A 21,575-nucleotide genomic window follows, 5' to 3' on the forward strand; every position below is an offset into this window, starting at 1 on the left:
ATCCCCAGTCTTTGGAGCAATGCCTGGCAGAATAGGAACAAAGGAGTAGGATGGTCATCAAGTAATTACCACATCATTAATTTTCCTGTTTCATGCAGAAATTACTTCCTGCTCAGCCTTTAACTAAGAATTTATATCACTAAGAACCTTATAGAAGAAATATGATACATGAATGTTCAGGCAGATTTGGATCCTATCAAAAAGAGATCCTTTCGGTCACAAGTCACCCTTCTCTCAAAACTTAATGCTGGTAAAGGGTGCACATTTGTATTCTAACTGAACCTTGGGTGACTGAGAACCCATCCACATATATGCTCCTCTTTCTGCAAAGATAGTGACAATAGGACCAGTTCTGTCATTATGTGTAACAATCTCAGGTACATAGATTTAGAATATGAATTAGCTATGATTCTAGTTCATCAAGCATTCAATCATGAATAAACTGCCATTTAGCTATTTTTAATTATATCGTACTTATAAAATACTTCTGCTACTCAAAAATCGAGATCTTGATAACAGCTTACATATAACAATGCAGTTTTCATCCTATGCCCTTGACTCTTCCTACCTCAGGTAACTACCATTCTGAAACTTGTGGTTATCATTTTTCTGCTTTTTTATATAATTTTATGATGCCTATATGTATTCTTAGATAGTATTTGAATTTTAGTTTTCTAAAATGTGCATCCTGTTATATATGTGAAAATATATATTTATAAATTAACTTTTGGATTTACTTTCACTTTATTTATATTGCTAACGCTCATATGTATTGTTACATGTCACTGTAGTTATTTTACTCTGACGACTGAATAACCTACTGAGTAAATATACTGCAGTTTAGTCATCCTCCTTCAGGGGACAGGTATTTGGGTTGTTTCCAAAGCCATTGTGAACACTGGTGCTATAAAACAGCCTTGCCCATGTCTTCTATTGTGTATGTATCAGTCAGAATAGGTCATGGTATTCTGTAGTAAAAAGCAACCCTCAAAATCTCAGCAACTTAAATCTACAAAGACTTATTTCTCACTTTTGCTCTATGACCTTTGTATTCAACAGGAAAGAATGTATTATACGGAATCAAGGACCTAGGCTGACAGAACAGTCACTGTCTGAAAGGTTGACAGTAGCTGCCAGAGGGAAAAAGTTTTGAAGAATCTGGAATCAACATTTCAGTGCCCTGGCATGGAAGAAACGTGTCACTTCTACTCCCAACTCATGGGTCACAACTAGACCTGTGGCTCCACCTAAGCAAAAGGGACCAGGTTGTACATTTGACGAGAAGAGAGGAGATCAGATATATTTGGAAAAGAATTTGGTGGCATGTCCTCAAACTGAATATTAAAACATTTTATAATCTAACAGTTCTTCTGTATGTGTGTGTGTGTATATATATATATATATGAAGTATTTCATGAGTTATGGCATTAATGTTATCTTCTCAAGTTATTGTCCGTAAGATGTAAGAAATCTTACAGAATCACAGCTTTCCCAACTCTTGGCATTGTCAGACTTAAGTTCTTGCCAGTTGAATGGATATCAAAATGCAAGTCAAGATCATAATGAGATGGCATTTTATCACCAATAAAAATCTCTTATTTTATTGGTTTTGTTTTACCTTCAGTAAAATACCCATTTATGTCTTTTGTCCATTTGCTACTTATTTGTAGGACTTCTTTGCATATTCTGAAAACTATTTTTTGAGTATATATTACAAAAATATCAATTCATAATTTCTCTTAGCTTTTGATAGTTCATAGAGTGAATTTTAATGACGTTTATTAATTTTCCTTCATAGTCAATATTTATGTGTCTTATGTTTTTCTTAACTCCCAGGCTCAAAAAATAAAGCTTGTTAAACCCTCAGTAGAAAACAGGTGAATTATTCATGCACACGTATGTTTATTGCAGCACTATTCACAATAGCAAAGACTTGGAATCAACCCAAATGTCCATCAGTGACAGACTGGATGAAGAAAATGTGGCATATATACACCATGGAATACTATGCAGCCATAAAAACGGATGAATTCGTGTCCTTTGTAGGGACATGGACGCAGCTGGAAACCATCATTCTCAGCAAAATATCGCAAGAACAGAACACCAAACACCACATGTTCTGACTCATAGCTGGGAATTGAGCAATGAGATCACTTGGACACAGAAGGGGAACATCACACACCAGGGCCTATGGTGGGGAGGGGGGAGCGGGGAGGCATAGCATTAGGATATACCTATTGTAAATGACGAGTTAATGCGTGCAGCACACCAACTTGGCACATGTATACATATAACAAACCTGCACATTGTGCACACGTACCCTAGAACTTAAAGTATAACAATAATAAAAAAAAAAACTACCTAAAAAAAGCAAAAGAAAGAAAACAGGTCAATTATTAATTCATGTGACATTATTTCTCATAAGGTTAAAATAATCCAGCTATATGAAAAATTCCCTCACCCATGACATCTCACTTTCAGGGTCTGTTCCTGGGACTCCCTATTCTATTGCATTGGTCAATTTGTCTACCCCTGTCAATATCAACCAGTGTAATAGAACATGATGGTTATTTTTTTGATACAGAAATGTACCCTTCCTATTCTTTTATTGGACAATATACTTGGAATATTTACTATTCTATATGAAGTTTGTGACAGTTCTATAAAATTTAAACATTAAACCTTTAATAAACATGCTGTAATTCTCCATTTTTGATATTTCAGAGTTAGGGCTTTTTTTTTTTTTTTTTTCCTATAGAGGCCTTACATTTTGTGTTGGGTTTATTCTTACATCCTTGATATTCTGTACTTGTGTTCTAAACAGAATCTTGATTACGTTTTTAAATTATTTGCTACTAGCATATGGATATACAACCAAATTTGAATATACTATTTGAATGCCATTTTTATAGCCATCTTAATGTTCATTTTTTCTTACAACATCTGTAGATTGAGTTTATGAGTTAATTTCTCCTTTCCAATCCTTATGCCTATATATTTGTTTTATTATACTGACTAGGATCCTCAATATAACATTGAATTACAGTAAAAATTCTTCTCTTGATTTGAAAAAGAATGCTTTTAATGTTGTCTTATATAAGAATTTTTATCACAAATAGTTGTAGAGTATTATTACATTCTTTATCTTATACATTTTGAGACAATAGTTGTCAAGAAATGAAAAATTTGGGATTTTACTCTACTTAGTAAGTTAGCCTGCCATAGTTTGAGAGATGTTGGCAGAAGACATGAGACTCACGAGATAAAACGACTATTGTGGCACAGCAGGCAACAACATGTTCATGTTCACACCACTTCCTTTTGCCCCTCATGCCCCATGAGAGCAATAAAGGGAAGGCTAGGTGGCTGCTGCACATGTAGTGGATTGTATCACAGCCGAGGAATCCTGAATCTTTTAAAATGGGCTAAGAAATAGACCCGTCTAACATTTGCCCTGAAGTGAGACATCTCGTTTGTTATAGTGAACTGTAAAAAATCTGCCATCTGTTTCAGAAGGAGACACTATCTTTGAAGGCTATTTTCTATACAGTGATCCCTGAAAAGTTAGTTTGGAATAAATGCCATGGGAGCTTCTGCTCACAAGATGTGCAGAAACAAGAGATCTATGGAGAATTCTCTCAATATTTGGTTTTTTCTATTAATCTGTGGATGTGGCAGATTATGTTTACGAGCTTTCATAGTAAAAGATCTTTGTATATCCCCAACAAGCACTTTTATATAAGTTTTAAGATGGTATTTTATATTTCTGTGAAGAACATTATTGATATTTTGACAGGAATTACATTGTATCTGTAGATCGATTTGTGTATTATGAACATTTTAACAATATTAATTCTTCTAATCTATGAACATGAAATATCTTTGTGTCCTCTTAAGTTTCTTGCATCAATGTTTTGTAGTTATAGATGTCTTTCATTCCCTTGGTTAAATTAATTCCTGGCATTTCATTTTATTTGTAGCTATTTTAGCTAATGTAAATGGGATTACTTTTTTTTCAGATTACTTGCCACTATCGTAGAAATGGTACTAATTTTTTTGTATCTTGTAACTTTACTGCATTTATCAATGATAATAGTTTGATGGAGTCTAGGTTTTTCCAAATGTATCTTCAAACAAGAATAATTTGACTTCTTCCCTTTCAATTTGCATGCCCTTCATTTCATTCTCTTGTCCAATTGTTCCAGCTAGGACTTCTAGTACTATGTTGAACAACTGTGATGAAAATGAGCATCTTCGTCATGTTCCAGATCTTAGAAGAAACACTTAAGTTTTTCCCCATTCAGTATGATACTAGCTGTGTGGGTCTCACATATATAGGTTTTATTATGTTGATGTATATTCCTTTTATATCCAGTTTCAAGAACTTATTAGGAAGATATGTTGAATTTTAATCAAATACTCTTCCAGCATTAATTGAAATGATGATTTTCGTCCTCCATTCTGTTGACACGATGTATCACATTTATTGGTATTTGTTGAGCCATCCTTGCAACTCTGGAATAAATCCCACTTGGTCACAAGGAATGATCTTTTTGATGAGTTGAATTTGGTTTGGTAGTATTTTAAGGATTTTTGCATCAATGTTCATCAGGGATATTGACTTTTTTTTTTTTTTGGATGCATCTTTGGTTTTGGTGTCAGGGTAATTCTGGCCTCACAGAATGAGTTTGAAGATACTCTCTCTATTTTGGGGATAGTTTGAATAGGATTGATTGGTTCTTTTAAATGGTAAAATTCAGCAGTGAAGCCATCAGGTTTCAAGCTTTCTTTTGTTGGAAGATTTTATGACAGCTTTACTCTCATTTGTTATTGGTCTGTTCAGGTTTTGGATTTCTGGATGATTCAATCTTTGTAGGTTATATGTTTAGAAATTTATCCATTTCTTTTAAGTTTACTATAGATGCTTATAGTAGTCTCTAACGATCCTTTGAATTTCTGCACTCTCAGTTGTGATGTCTTTATTTTCATCTGATTTTATTTGGGTCGTCTTTTTAACTTAGTCTGACTAAAGGTTTGTCAATTTTGCTTCTTTCCACAGCACCAACTTTGTTTCATTGTTCTTTTATATTGTTTTGTTTCAATTTCATTTATTTCAGCTCTCATCCCTGTTTCTTCTAATTTGGGGTTTGGTTTACTCTTGCTTCTCATTAAGATGCAGCTTTACGTTTATTTGAAGTTTTTTTTTTGATGTATGCATTTAATGCTATAAACTTTCTTAGTGCTGCTTTCACTGTCTCATAGGTTTTGATACATCATTTCATTATTTGTTTCGAGAAACTGGTTTTCTTCTTAATCTCTATCCACTCACTGGTCATCCAGAAGTATATTTAATTTCTATGTGTTTGTGTACTTTCTAAAATTTCTTTGTTTCTACTTTTATTCCATTGTGGTTAGAGAAATGTCTCAGTCTCACCCAAGGCCCATAGCATGTACTCCTTGGTTATGGCTGATTATTCAGGGCCCATGGACTCTTTACTCAGCACATAATTAACCCTGCCAGGATTGGGCCCTTCTCTTTAAGGCAGTGGGTTGTTTTCTGGCCCAGGGTATGTCTAGTAATGTCATCTGGGAGCTAGGGCCTAGAATGGTGGGGGTCTCATGACTCTACCTTGTGCCCTACCCTGCTGTGGCTGAGCTGTATTCAGGTTGCAAGATGAAATACGCTTTACTCTTCCATCTCCTCTCAAGCGAAAGAAGTCTTTTGGAGCTGTGAGCTGTGCTGTCTGGGGTTGGGAGATAGGGTGACAGAAACACTTTCTTAGCTGCCTGGACTGGTATCTCACTAGGTCACATGCTCCCGAAGTCCACTGGTTCTGAGCCCAACACAGCACCAGGAATTGCTTAGGGGTTGCAGTCCTTGTGACCCAGGCTGCCTTTCAAGTTTCTTTAGAACTCTGGAAGACTGTAGCCTTCCACAGCTAGACTTGCTGAAACTCAAGTTGCAACCATGCGATGAGTAATTCCCCTCTGGCTAAGGTTGGTAAATGCTCTCTCTGTGGGCACCAGCTGAGTTCTGCCTGGTGTCAGCAGTACTGAGTTCCAATGCAGTCCCACAATCCTGCATTCTCCCTCCCCCAAGTGCACAGATTCTCTCTCCATGCCATGTGGCTGCTGCCAGGGTATAGGGGTAGGGTGCTATGTGCTCTTCCCCACTGTGGCCGAGCTGGTATCTATGTTGCAAGACAAAGTCCCTTTTACTCTTGGAAACTCAAGGCTGTCTTTTCTACTCCCTTCAGTGCCTCTTTTCAGTGATAGGAAGTTAAAACCAGCTACTGTGATACCTCACCTGATTTTTGGTTCTTATGAAGGTACGTTTTTGTGTAGATGTTAAACTTGGTGTTCCTGTAAGTAGGATGATTAGTGGAGGCTTCTATTTGGCCATCTTGCCTTGCCACTTCTTTTGATCAGTCATGTCGGAGGTGTCTATTGTATTATTCATTTCAACAATCTCACTTTGGCTTATCTTATTGAAGATTTGTTTTTAATTCATGTTTGAGTTTATTCTCTAATTTTGTGAGTTCTTGACCTTTTGAACATTCCTGTTTTTAAAAGGTATCTAATGTTATTACCTTTACTCACAGAGGCTGTAATATATATCACCATTCAGTTATGGATATTTTTTGTTTATGGACAAATAGATGTACATATTTGGGGAGTACACGTGATATTTTATGTATTCGTATGATGTGTAAAGATCAAATCAGCATAATTGGGATATCTATCACTTATTCATCTTTTCTCTATGTTAGGAGCATCTGAATTATTTTGTATTTTGAAATACATAATAGATTGACAGTCACCCTCTGATCAAACAGTGGATCTTATTTCTTCTAGTTGAATGTTTATTTTTACCCATGAATCAATCTCACTTTCCCCCTTCCTGGCCTCTTTTTAACTACCTATCTATTCTATCTTCATGAAATTCCTTTTTAGCTCCATATATGAGAACACACAGTGTTGTGTGTGTGTGTGTGCGCACACACGCACTTGGCTTATTTCACTAAACATAATTGTTCCCAGTTCTAAGTTGCTAAAAATGACAGAATTTCATTGTGACTTAACAGATTCCATTGTGTATGTATACAACACTTTATCCATTCATCCATTTACGGGCACTTCAATAGATTCCATATTTTGGCTGTTGTGAGTAGTACTGCAACAAACATGGGAGTGCAGACATTGCTCTATACTTATCTCCTTTTTGGATATATTCAGTGGAATTGCTGGATTATACAGTAGTTCTACTTGTAGTTTTGAGGAACCTCCAAACAGTTGTGTAGTCGCTGTCTCAATTTATATTCCCACCAACAGCCCATGAGTGTTCCACTTTCTCTACCTCTTCACCAGTATCCATTGTTCCCATGTTTTTCATAAAAGCCATCTTAAAGGGGATGAGATGGTATCACATTGTGGTTTTGGTTTGCATCTATGATTAGTGATGAACATTTTTTCATATGTGATGCCCTTTTGTGTGTCTTGAGAATGATCTATTCTGATGCCCATTTTGAAATCAAATAGAATAGTTTTTCCTACTGAGTTGTCTGAGCTCTTCATATATTCTGGTTACCAATCCCTTATCTATGGGTGGTTTGTGAGTACTTTTTCCCCATTCTGTAGGTTGTCTTTTCACTTTGTTGATTGGTTGGCATGCAGAAGCTTTTTAGTTTGATGTAATTTCATTTGTCTTTTTGCCTTGGCTGCCTGTGTTTTTGAGGTCTTACGCAGCTTTTGCCGAGACTGATTTTAGAGTATTTCCCCAGTGTTTTATTTTAGTAGTTTCATAGCTTCAGATCTTAAAGTCTTAGTTTTTTCAAATGTTCAGAATTCAGCAGGGAAGCCAGCAGGTCCTGGGTTTTTCTTTGATGGGGGACTTTATGGCTTCAGTGTCATTATTTGTTATTGGTCTGGTTAGGTTTTCCATTTCTACATGCTTCAATCTTGGCAGGTTGTGTATGTTCAGGAAATTGTCCATTTCTTCTAGGCTTTCCAATTTGTTGGTATACAGTTGTTTGTAATAGTCTAATGATTCTTCGTATCTTATGTCTCCTTTTTTCTGATTTCACTTATTTGGATTTTCTAAGGAAAAGTTTCAATTCTGTCTTTTCAAAAAGTCAATTGTTTCATAGACCTGTGATTTTTAGCTTCACTTTAATTTATTGCTATTTATCTGGGGTAAGATGATCTCATTGTAGTGTTTTATTTCCCTTTAGTGATGTTGAACATTTCTTTTATATTCTTATTGGACATTTGCATATCTTTTGAGATGTTCATGTCCTTTGCCCAGTTTTTAATGGATTGTTTTTCCTGTTTTGAATTTCTTATGTCTTCTGTGTATTAGTCCCCTGTTGGATGCATAGTTTGCAAATATTTTCTCTCATTCAACATCTCTTCACTGTTATCCTTTGCTGTGTAGAAGTTATAGTTTATGTCCCATCTATTTTGTGTTGCCTGTGCTTTTGAGGCCTTAGTCAAATTCTTTGCCTAGACTGATGTCCAGGAGAGTTTACTCTAGGTTTTATTCTAGCGTTTTTACAGTTTGGGTGTTACATTTGACTTTAGTCTGTTTTGAGTTGGATTTTGTATATAGCGAGAGATGGTGGTTGTTTCATTCCTCTGCATGTGGCTATCCAATTTTCCCAGCACAATTTATTGAAGAGGGTGTCCTTTCCCCACTGTAAAGTTATTGTCAGCTTTGTCAAAGATCAGATGGCTATAAATATGTAGCTTTATGTCAGGGTTCTGTATTCTGTTCCAGTCTATTTTTGTATTAGAAGCATGCTATTTTGCTTACTATAGCCACGTAATACATTTTTGAAGTAATGTGATGCCTCCCACTTTGTTCATTTTGCTTAAGATTGCATTGGGTATTCAGGCCCTTTTTTTGGTTCCATATGAAACAGGATCTTTTTTTCTAATTCTGTGAAGAATATTTTGAAATATATTCTTCACAGAATATATTCTGTGAGGTCTGCAGATTGCTGTGGGCAATATGGTTGGTTTTAACAATATTAATCCTTCCAATCCATGAGCATGTTTTCCATTTGTTTATGTCACCTTCAATTTCTTGAGTCATTTGTAGTTTTCATTTTAGGGATCTTTTACTTTCCTGGTTAAGTTTCTAGTTTTTTTTTTTTTTTTTCTCTTTGAGATAGAGTCTTGCTCTCTCACACAGGCCAGAGTGCAGTGGCACGATCTCGGCTCACTGCAACCCGTCTCCTGGGTTCAAGTGATTCTCAGGCCTTAGCCTGCTGAGTAGCTAGGATTACAGAGATATAGTCACCATGCCGGGCTAAGTTTTGCCATTTTTTTAATGGTAAAATCCACAATTACTTTTGCACCAAATGTTTCTAGTAGAGATGGGGTTTCACCATGTTGGCCAGGCTGCTCTCGAACTCCTGACAAAGTCACCCACTTGCCTTGGCCTTCCAAAGTTCTGAGATTACAGGAGTGAACCACCATCCCTGGCCACTTTTTTTTTTTAAAGTGTTGTAAATGGGATTGCCTTCTTTCTTTCTTTCTCAGCTAGATTGGTGTATAGAAAGGCTACACATTTTTATACATTGATTTTGTTTTTGTCCTGCAAAATTACTGAATTTATCACATCTAAGTTTAGTGATGTCATTAGGATTTTCTAGATATAAGATCATATAAGCAAAGAGGGACAATTTGAATTCCTCTTTTCCAATTTGGATGCCTTTTATCTTTCCTTATTGCCCTGGTTAGGACTTTCAGTACTATTGAATTGGAGTGGTAAGAATGCACATCCCTTGTCTCATTCCAATTTTTAGAGGAAGGACTCAACTTTTCTCTGTCTAGTATGTTAGCAGTGGGTTTGTTGTATATAGCTTTTATTATTTATTCTATGCCTAGTTTGAGTTTTTTAATGAAGGGATGTTGAATTTTATCAAGTTCTTTTTCTGTGTTTCTTGAGATGATCATATGGTTTCTGTCATTCTGTTGATGTGACATTTATTTGCATATGTTGAACCATCCTTGCATCCCTGGTATAAAAAATCCCACTTGATTATATCTTTTTGATGTGCTATTGGATTCAGTTTGCTAGTATTTTGTTACAGGTTTTGGCATGGATGTTTGATATGGTTTGGCTGTATCCCCACCCAAATCTCATCTTGAATTCCCACATGTTATGGGAGGGACCTAGTGGGAGGTAACTGAATCATGGGGGCAAGTCTTCCCCCTGCTCTTCTTGTGATAGTGAATAAGTCTCATGAGAGCTGATGGTTTTAAAAAGAAGTCCCCCCCTGCACAAGCTCTCTCTTTGCTTGCTGCCATCCATTTAAGACATGACTTGCTCTTCCTTGCCTTCTGCCATGATTGTGAAGCCTCTCCAGCCATGTGGAACTGTAAGTCTGTTAAACTTCCTTATTTTGTAAGTTGCACAGTCTCAGGTATGTCTTTATCAGCAGTGTGAAAACAGACAAATACAATGCTCATCAAGGATACTGGACTGTAGTTTTGTGTCCTTGTTTGGTATCAAGGTGAAGTTGCCCTCATAGAATGAGTTAGGAAGAATTTCCTCCTCTTTGGTTTTTTGAATAGTTTCAGAAGCACCAATACTAATTCTTTGTACATTTGGTAGAATTCAGGTATGAATTCAGCCAGTACTTGGCATTTCTTTGTTGGAAGACTTATTACTGATTCAATCTCATTACTCATTATTGGTCTGTTCAGGTTTTCTACTTCCTGATTCAGTCATGGTAGGCTGTGTTCTCCAGGTCTCTGATGTTGTGTTTTATATCAGTTGCAATGTTCTTTTCACTTCTGATTTGAGTCTTCTCTCCTTGATTGGTCTAGTTAGTTTAGCAATTTTACCTTTTTAATAGACTGACTTGTTAATAATTTTATGTTTTACAGTCTTCATTTAATTGTTTTCTTCTGTTAGTTTTAGTCTTCATTTGATTCAACTTTTTCTCTTCTGCTATGGGGGTGACGGGGTTGGCTTATTCTTGCTTTTCTACTCCAGGCTGCATTGTTACACTTAGGATCTCCAGCTGAAGCAGGAGAATCACTTGCACTTGGGAGGCAGAGGCTGCAGTGAGCCCAGATCGTGCCACTACACTCCAGCCTGGGCAACAGAGTGAGACTACATCTCCCCCTCCAGCTCCATCCATGTTTGTGCAAGGGACACAATCTCTTTTATGGCTACATAATATTCTATGGTATAAATGTACCACTTTTATCTAAACTATGACTGATAGGCATTTAGGTTGATTCCATGTCTTTGCTATAGTGAATTTTACTGCAATGAACATACATGTGCATGTGTCGTTATAGTAGAACAATTTATACTCCTTTGGGTACACACCCAGTAATAGGATTTTGGGATCGAGTGGTAGTTCTGTCTTTAGTTCTTTGAGGAACCAGCACACCACTTTCCACAATGGTTGAACGAATTGACACTCCCACCAGCAGTGTATAAGCAGTCCCAAAAAATAAAAATAAAAAATTTTTAAAAAGCCATTTTGATAGTGTGAGATGGTAAGATGGTATCTGATTGTGGTTTTGATTTGCATTTCTCTAATGATCAGTGATATGGAGTTTTTCATATGCTTGTTGGCTTCATGTATGTCTTTTGAGAAGTGTTCTTTCCTTTGCCCACTTATTAATGGGATTGTTTGCTTTTTGCTTGTATGTTTCAGTTCCTTATAGTTTCTGGATATTGGGTCTTTGTCAGATGCATACTTTGTAAATATTTTCTCGCATTCTGTACGTGGCCTGTTTACTCTGTTGATAGTTTCTTTTGCCGTGCAGAGGTTCTTTAGTTTAATTAGGACCCACTTGTCAACTTCTGCTTTTGTTGTAATTGCTTTTGGCATTTTTGTCATGAAATCTTTGCCCATTCTTATGTCCAAAGTGGTGTTTCCTAGGTCCTCAGAGTTTTTATAGTTTTATGTTTCACATTTAGGTCTGTAATCCATCTCGAGTTGATTTTTATATATGGTATAAGGAGGGAGGTTCAGTTTCAATTTTCTGCATATGGCCAGCCAGTTATTCCAGCACCATTTATTGAATAGGGAGTCCTTTCACCATTGCTTATTTTTGTCAGTTTTGTCGAAGATCTGATGGTTGTAGGTGTGGGGCCTTATTTCTGGGCTCTATATTCCATTCCATTGATCTACGTGTCCATTTTTATATCAATATCATGCTGTTTTGGTTACTGTAGCCCTTTGGCATAGTTTGAAGTCAGATAGCGTGATGCTTTCAGCCTTGTCCTTTTTGCTTAGGACTGCCTTGACTATTCAGGCTCCTTTTGGTTCCATATGAATTTTAGAATAGATTTTTCTAGTTCTGTCAAGAATGTCATTGGTAATGGTATCAAATTACCAATTTGATTGATAATAGTATCAAATCTTTAAATTGCTTTGGGCAGTATGGCCATTTCAACAATATGGATTCTTACTGTCCCTGAGCATGAAATGTTCTTCCATTTGTGTCTTCTGATTTCTGTGAACAGTGTTTCGTGGTTCTCATTGTAGAGATCTTTCACTTCCCTGGCTAGCTATATTCCTAGGTATTTCATTCTAGCTGTTTAGATATGTATGCCACAGGTCGATGCCATGACCCCATAATTTGAGTTAGGACCCCTATAGCCATTCCTTTCCATTCATGGACATACAGAAAGAAGCCCTTGGTTTGATCTGGCAGTCCTAACCCTGGGGACTGAAAGCAGGCCTTTTTGATTTTCTTAAAGGGTTTTTTGGTCAGCCGCCCAAAGGAGGGACTCCCTTTTTCCCGTCTTTGTGGCTTCATATAGGGGTTTTGCCATAAGTGAGAAATTTGGAATCCAAATGCGGCAAAAACCTGCTGCTCTTAAAAACTTATTAGACGCCGGGTGATTGGGGTGAGAAGTGCCCACACAGCCCCGCTTTCGTTCACTGTCAAGTTCACGTTTCCCATGACATATTTCAAAATCTAGATATTTGACTCCTTCTGAACAGATCTGTGCCTTTTATTCTGCTTTCCACAAAAGGCAGAGGAGCTCAGTGCCCTCTAGGCAGTCCACTCAAGTAGGGGCTGCAGCAAATAGATTGTCTATGCACTGCAGCAGGATGCATTTGTCATTAGTTGGGACAAAAGTTCTGAGATGTGATGCCAGCACTTCAAAGATTGGAGGGGAATTCTTGAACCCCTGTGGAAGCCTTGTGCGAGTGTGCTGTGTTTCATCCCAATGAAATGCAAAGATTAGCTGACACCAATAAGCCAGCCTGAGACAAAAAAAAAAAATTGTATTTTTTAGGTCTAAGCAAATAAGCCAGGTTACACTAGCTGGTGTTTGTCCCATTAAGGTGTATGGGTTGGACACCACTGGGTAGATTGTCTCCATAACCCAGTTTATAGCACACAAATTCTGCACTGACTTGTATTTACCAGACGGCTTCTGAACTGGCAATGAAGGAATGTTCCAAGGTGACCTGCATTTAACTATGATTCCATGCTTGAAAAGCTGGTCTATATGCTTTTGAACACCTCAGATGGCTTCTATGAAAATTGGGTATTGGTGAACTCGTACTGGGGAGGCTTCCAATTTTAGCTCTACTAGGACTAGTGCCTGATGTACAGCCAGCCCTGGTGGGTTGTCCTTTGCCCACACTCCAGGTATTTTAGTAGTTAGCCCATATATTTCAAGAGGTTCTGGCAGTCTTGGCTTAAGTGGTACTTCTGCATAGAGTCTCCACTCCTTGGCCTTTGGGAGTGTGAGGGTTAACACCATAGCCTTTGGCTGACTGAAGTTTAAGGATATGATTCCTTGTGGCCCGAAGGAAATTTGTGCCTGTAGTTTTTGGAGTAAGTCTGTTTCTACCAAGGGGACTGAGCAGTGTGGGAGGTACAGAAAACTTATGCTGATTTCCCATCCTCCAATAACGCACCTCCTGGACAGACAGAAAGGCCTCTTTTTCAGAGATTCCGGTTGCCCCAATAATAGTTGTATAATTCTTGGGTAGTGGCCCTACAGGTTGGGTCACTACCGAGTATTCAACTCCTGTATCTACCATAAAGTCCATCCATTGGTCCCTGCCTCTACTAAGACCATAGGCTCCTGGGGCCTGAAGAGATGGAGCCTGGTCTGCCTCAGTCCTCATAGCCTGCAGCCTTTGCTAGGCTTTATCAGGTGAGCGTCTGGTTTTAGAACACAATGGCTGGCAGCTGGTGGCTCGAGCCATATTCCCTGGTCACAGCTATTTCCTCTATCTTTCTGTGGACATTCATCCTTCCAGTGTCCGTTTTGCATAGTGCACATTGATCCCTCTCCAGCCTAATCTGGTCTTCAAATCTTGGTCTAGCCTGACCTCTTTCACTACCACGACTGCGTCCCCTCATTATGCCAGTCTCTTTCAACCAGGGCTGCCACCAATAGCTCGACCTTTTTCTTAATCCTCTGCTCAGATTCCTTCTTTTCTTGTTGCTCACAGTTGACATACACCTTGGTAGCCACCTCTATAAGCTCAGTAGCATTTATGCCTGTGAAACCTTCCCATTTTTGAAGCTTTTGCTTAATGTCACCTTGTGCCTGGCCAACAAATGAGGTATTCACCATGTGCTGATTTTTAACAGCCTCCAGATCAAATAGAGTATAGAGCCAGTATGCCTCACAGAGCCTCTTGTAGAAGTGACTTTGGCTTTCATTAGCCTTTTGTAGGGTCTCTGAAATCTTTCCTATTGTCATGGCCTTCTTCCCACCTGCTTTTATTCCATTTAACAGCGCTTCTCGGTACCCTTGCAGGTGTTGGAGCTCCCCTGCCACATTTGGGTCCCAGTTAGGATCGGTCTCTGGGAACAGCTCCTGGGCATAATGCAGGACATCATTTGTGCCACCTGGCACATTGTTCTCTAACCACCAGAGAGCTGCTTGTATCACTCTCCAGTGCTCTTCTGTATTAAGCAGTGTCAGAAGGAGCTGCTGGCAGTCTGGCCAGGTGGGGTTATGAGTCAGCAAAATGGACCTCATCAAGTCTATGAGAGCCTGGGGCATCTCCATATGGGAGGAAGTATGTTGTTTCCAATTTAGGTGGTCTGTCAGAGAAGGGCTGGAAGACGAAAATCCACTGCCCTCCCCCAACCTGGCCTTGCTCATTATAAGTTTCTGTTCAAGTCTCACAGAGGGACATTTCTAAGACTCAGGTGCTGCCATACTGGAGGTGGCTTGCTACATCACCTTATTTTCCCTCTTTAGCTTTCACGGGCAGGGATTCAGGCTCTCCCCTGTGGGGTGATGCTGGAGACTTGCTTTCCTCTGAGCCCGATTCCTCAAGGGCCATTTGCTCTGTACCCTGTCCTAGCCCTGACAAGGGCAGGTGTATTAGAACATAACGGGAGGAACCTCTTTCCTCTGGAGGTGCTTGTAGGACTGGCTTTTCCTGGCTCCCCTGTTACTTTTTCTTTTCTTCTGAGGTCCCTGGCATAATTGGCTTTTCTATCACCTTTAGATGATATCACCTCGGCCACTAAGGCTTTACAATAGTTTGCCAAACAAGGTTATAGCCATTTGGGGTGAATCTGGACCACATTTAATCAGGAGTCAATGTATGTAAATTGATCTGGATGCCAAGGCTATCCTCGACTCCACTTACCACCCGAAATACATGGCCAACTGCTTCCCTATCTATTGTTCCTTCAGCTGGCCACCTGCATTAAAAGGCCCTTCTAATTCACAGAGAGTTCTCAACCACTGGGGGGTCACTTTAACTCCATAATCTCCTCCAAAACCTTTGAAATTCTTTGACATGCACTCCAATGGAGTAGATTTTGACAATTTCCTCCCATTCCTCCCTTTATGATGCGTAGTCACTCACCCTTTTGTGTCGGACTGACCTGACCGGTTCCTATTATGGGAGTTTCAGGCACCACTTAGCTAGGAGTACCTTATTCCTGTTACGACTGCTACAGTCATAAGGCAGCTCCTATCAGCCATATGCAGATCTGCCTAGGCCTGCTCAGTCACACACTTGCTTCAGAGCACACAGTCAACACTAAGATCTGTGCCTCCCGACATCACGCCCCGCAATGGTCCCTCCTGGAACTGTCTCTTTCACACACCTTCTCGCTCCCAGTACCTGTTCCTTAATTGGGGTGGCAAGCCACTCTCACCACCTTCAGTTTTTGTTTCCTTTCCTAAGCCAACTTAGCAAGGCCTCTCTCATGTCGTGTGTCAGTGGGGGTGTAAGCTTTATCCGAATCGGTGAGCCATCCTCTCCACTCTCAGCCCCTCTATGTCAAACTAGTAGTTAAACACTGGGAGGCAATCAGTCTCCCCTTCTGTGTTTATGCGAGGGGTCCCATCTTGGGGCCCCAAACCTTACTGTGGTTCTGAAGAATGCACACTGCTCCTGGAATCATCCTGCAGCCCCTTTTCTGGTTCTCTTGCACTATCAGGGAAGGGCACCGGGACATGGGAGAGTTGATCTCCTCTCTGGGCTGTAGTTTTCCCGTTGGTGCCTAGGGTCTTGGGTCTGCCCCAGCCCGGGCTCCAATCCCACAGGCAAAGGAGACAAAATCTGCCATCTCCAATCCCAAATGAGCCCCCAGAAAATGTACTGGGAGATCAGAACTAGAGAGACCCTTAGGGTAACAGGAGGATTAAGGTGTACACTGGCTCACTGGACTTGCATCCAGGAAGTCTGAGCCCTGAACAGAGAGGGACAGGCCCTTTTAAGCATCTTGAGGCAGGAAAAAGGTGAAGCAGGAAGTGGGCTTACAGAAGCCCAAACAAAAGCAGTTAATCATGTGACAGGTCTTACATCTTAGAAAACATGTTTGCAGCTCGCGCTTATCTGTCTTGTTACCTGTGCTACGCGGCAAGGAAAACAGGAACTTACAGAACTTACAAAATATGCAGAGCAGAGACATGGCTAATGTTTCACAGTGAAGCAGTTAATATTCTTTCTTAGCCTCAACATTTGGGGGTTGAAGGGAGCGGCGGTGTGGTTACCAAAAGCCTATTTCAGCTTAAACAGCAATTTTAGGTAATCATAATAATTTTTTTTCTTTATTTCACTATGGAAGAAGGCAGAGAACTGACTGCCTGCAAGTCTTCTAGGTGACCCACTTGCTGAGTGGGGGCCCAGGCTCTGGAATGGACACTCTCATCAGCAAGATCTGAGAAGAGTACCCTGATTGCATTGTGAACATCTTCAGTGTTGTGCCTTCACCCAAAATGACACCGTGGTTGAACCCTATAATATCACACTCTGTCTAGTTGAGAGAAAATTCACACAGCACATTTTACATTGACAACGAAGCCCTCTATAACATCTGCTCCCACGCTCTGAAGCAGACCACACCAACCTACAGGGATATGATCCCCCTCATCTGAGCCACCATGAATAGTGTCACCACCTGCCTTTGCTTCCCTGCACAGCTGAATGCTGACCTCTGAAAGTTGGCAGTCAACATGGTCCCTTTCCCACATCTCCATTTCTTTCTGCCTAGCTCTTCCCCTCTCACCAGCCATGGAAGCCAGTAGTATCAAGCTCTATCAACGCCTGAGTTTACACAGCAGATCTTCAGTGGCAAGAACATGATGACTGCCTGTGAACCCTGCCATGGATGATACTTTCCCATGGCTGCCATCTTCAGTGGTCAGATGTCCATGAAGGAGGTCAGTGAGAAAATGCTTAATCTGCAAAAAAGAACAGCAGCTATATTGTGGAATGAATCTCCAACAACATCAAAAACACAGTACATGGCATCCCATCTCGTGGCCTGAAAACTTCTGCTGTTTGTATTGGGAACAACATGGCCATCCAGGAGCTCTTCAAGCACATCTCAGATTAGAGAAAGGGGATCAGGTGGGGACAAGAGACCATCCTTGGTCCCTAAGCCTCCAGAAATGTCCTAATCCCCACCTTTTCTTACCCCTGAAAAGGAATTAACATCCCTGACTATGTAGTGGTATATACTGCCATATCAGCCTTTGAGTCAATCCCCAGAAGAGAGGGGAAGCCTCCTCCATCTTTTCTGCAACATCTCATATCTTCCTGCTGTTGCTTCTCCCGCCCCTACACTTGGTTTTGTTCTGTCCTACATTTGAGATTTCTATGTGTTAAACTTGCTTTTTTTCATATTGAAAAGATGACATTGCCCCAATAGCCAAAAATAAATGGGATTTCTTAAAAAGAAAAAAATAGGTGCAGCTATCCTGTCAGAGACTCAGATTCAGATTCAATGGGTATGGAATGGAGTCCCCAAATCCACCTTTTAAACAAGTTCCTCCAGCTCTTGGGGTAGGGGATCTCAGAACCACAATTTGAGAAGCATTGTTTGGATGTCAATCTTTGGGCATTCATTTAAGTTTGGTTTCACTTAACTTGCAACATAAGGAACAGATTCTCTAGATTAGGATCCAGCATTGGGAAACTGGGAGGGCGAAGTGCATAAGGAGCCAAGAGGACATAAGCAAATCTTACGGATTGAGATTTGCTTGAGAAATCAGGGCACTTTTAAGACAACAGGCTTAGGAGAAAGAATCCTTCCAAACACATGAAATCCCCTGTAAAAGAGACACTAAGGTCTGAACCATTTAGACATGATCACGGGAGACCAGGGTCATACCAGAGTATTTAGGGCTCTAGCTTCCTGTTTCTTGATAACCCTGGGTTCTTACATTGGAATATAAGTAAGGTGCTCAGGAACGGCTTGCTGTAAAATCTCTAGTGCAGTGTCCTTGACTCATATCAGGATACTCAGTGGGTAATGTCCTCCTGCTGGTCTTGTCCAATATAATCACCCAGTGCCCTTCTGTGTCATCCAGGGCACTCATTCCATCCAGACCCTCTAAATAATGGTAGAGAGGGCCAAAGGTCTGTGGTTGCGTGTAGCAGACACTACTGGTACCCTGCCCAGGCTCTGTCAGCCCCTTCCATTTCAGGGCATGGTGGCCTGACTCCCATTCACCAGCACCTGCTTCTTAGCCTGAGGACTTCCTCTATCCACCAACAGTGGATTCACACATACACTAGGAGTCCTCAACTATTGACTGATGGGAGTTGGTGTTGGCTCCCTTGCCTCGTGTGTGGCATAACTCTGAGGCTTGTTTCCTACTGTGCCTCCCAGAATCCTTCAACAGGATTAAGCTCCAGGAGCTACAGTGGTGAGTAAGGTAGCCTTTGTTGACTGCTTCCTTTGTCTCACTCCCCAACCAGTTTCCTGGGATCACACCCAAAATAAACTACGTGCACTCAGATCTTATTCTGAGTTCCTTCACAAAAAGATGCTAAAACAAAAACATTGGGATTGCTAGCTTCTTGTAACTAATCTCCAGTGTTTATAAATCAGCTACTTCTGAATATTTAAATGTGATGCTCTTGGATAGAAATACACATCTTTCATTACAGAGAAGGTTCTGGTGCTGAGATACCTGAACTAAACATCTTTAAATTGTCAATAATACTCAAAGGGGTTCTTGATCTTTAGGCTTTATAAAGAGAATGGTTGTTACAAATTGCTAATAATTTATGATATGGATACTCAATCATTTCTGGGACAAGTAGGCATGGATAAATTTAAAGTAGCTGGTAGGCTATTATATTAAGCTAAGTTTACAAACATTTCAAGCTACAGATGCATGGCATGAACTTTGTATCATCAATTGCTGCATCCCTTACTGGACTCTTTTCTCCTTTCTGGTCTACATTATTTGTTGAACCTTCCTCTGGGCCCATGCTGTTCCATACCCTATAGAGGCCTGTATTAGATCCTCTCTATTGCAGTAAAGAAAACAGGCATAAAGTAAACTTGGCATATCCAAGTGATTACACACACAAATATATATTGAACACTCAGCTACTTTTATGATTCTAGTCATATATAATGTGGTAACCACACTCCTGATTTGGAGCACAACCATTTCCCTTTGATCCACTTTGTGAAAAGAATGGCAGCCCCCAGTCATGTAGCTCTTCTTTTCAGATAAAAAGACAGCTTCCCAGCTACCATTTAGAAATCTTACCTGTTGTGCAGGACATTAGTGAACATTTGCTGGTTGAACAAATGTTCAACCTCTGGGAGGTTCAGTCAGAAGCTGACATGACTCTGGTATCACATAACATATGTGGACAACGCACAGGTGGGGTCTTTGGAGATATTCATTGTATTTCCTGTCTTATAGTCACAACTAATTGAAAGGGACACCAGGGACATCTCAGTGGAGATCAAGCTATAAACTTTATTGTTGAGGGTGGTGGCCCGAAAAATGTGACTTGGGTCTAAACCATGATCAAATTCCCAAACATCCTCCCTCCCCTCCTACAACCCTGCAAGTCTAACATTACACCCTTAGAGGGGAGATCTGGCCTACAGAGCAGAAGCACATGCCCAGGATCACTGGGTGAGATATACAGCCAGAGCATATGAGGGAGCCTGGCTCAGCTGATTAGTTCTACCCATGGTCAAGGCCATCATAGGATGTGGATGCTGGTTCTAAAGAAGAGAGTGAGGGAAAGCCATTCTGCCTAAGAGCACTCACATGTGTACCTATCCACTAGAGAAGCATGGCCTGTGAATGTCAGATTCTAACCTACTGCATTAACCATTACTCTCCTAAGGAGGAGTGAGGGTGCTAAAGGGTGGTAGATATTCCTGAGCTCTCTTCTTCCCACATGGAGGGGGAAAAGAGGTCCCTTCTGTGGACCATGTCTGTAGTTCTTTTGTGGTCATCACCCCTTGGAAACAAGTCCTCTAACTGGATGGACTTACTAAGTCTCATTCAAATCTTCCCAGTTCTCTGCTATGCCATCTCCCTGTTCAGCCCACCATAATGCTGGGATTACCACTAGAGATTTGTCTTAGTCAACTTGAGCTGGCATAACAAAATACTATAGGCTGGGTAGCTTAAATGATGGACATTTATGTCTCAGTTCTGGAGGCTGGGAAGTCCAAAGTCAAGGTGCTAGCAGATTTTCTTCTTGGTGAGGGCCCTATTCCTAACTTACAAAGTTGTTTTTTCCTCATATGGGTGGAAGAGACTAGTCTCTCTTGTTCTAAGGATAATAATCTCATCATGGGTTCCACCCTCATGACCTCATCTAAATCCAATTACCTCCAAATACCATCACATTGGGGATTAGGGCTTCAACATAAATTGGGGAGTGGAGGATGCAAACATGCAGTCCATAATAAACCTCCTGTGCACGTTTTCTCCTCTACATCCTTCTATGTCCAGGAGGCTGACCTTTACAGATTGCATCACCTGGGCTACTCTGCCATCAGTCTCCTGGTTGGGTTAGGCCAGTGGGAGGCAAGGGCAGGAAATCAGAGTAGAAGGACGTGGCAGTTGGGGTATCCCTCCCTCTTCCTTCCGTGAATGGTTTTGGCAGTGTCATTCCTCAAGAGCCACAGCTTGTTCGGTGGCCACATTCCTGGCTCCAGGTCCCACCAAGCCCTGGTACACAGGTATGCTACCTTGACCCTCTGGTCTTGGTGTGGTAAAGGCTCCGTTCTTGCCACTTCCTGGGTGCTACTGTCCCCTTTGTGGTTGGCTTGATCTGCCTACACTTAGAGAAGTAGCTCTTCCCTAAATTTCTTCAATCGAACCCCAT

General features: G+C 40.4%; 1 pseudogene; it reads left to right on the top strand.

Annotated features, from left to right (window-relative positions):
* The first annotated feature begins 1,421 nt into the window (after positions 1–1,421).
* On the top strand, positions 1,422–17,814 carry LOC105544406 (annotated as a pseudogene).
* Positions 17,815–21,575: the final 3,761 nt, after the last annotated feature.

This window comes from Mandrillus leucophaeus, unplaced genomic scaffold (genome assembly GCF_000951045.1).
Source record: "Mandrillus leucophaeus isolate KB7577 unplaced genomic scaffold, Mleu.le_1.0 Scaffold3, whole genome shotgun sequence".
Lineage (NCBI taxonomy): Eukaryota > Metazoa > Chordata > Mammalia > Primates > Cercopithecidae > Mandrillus > Mandrillus leucophaeus.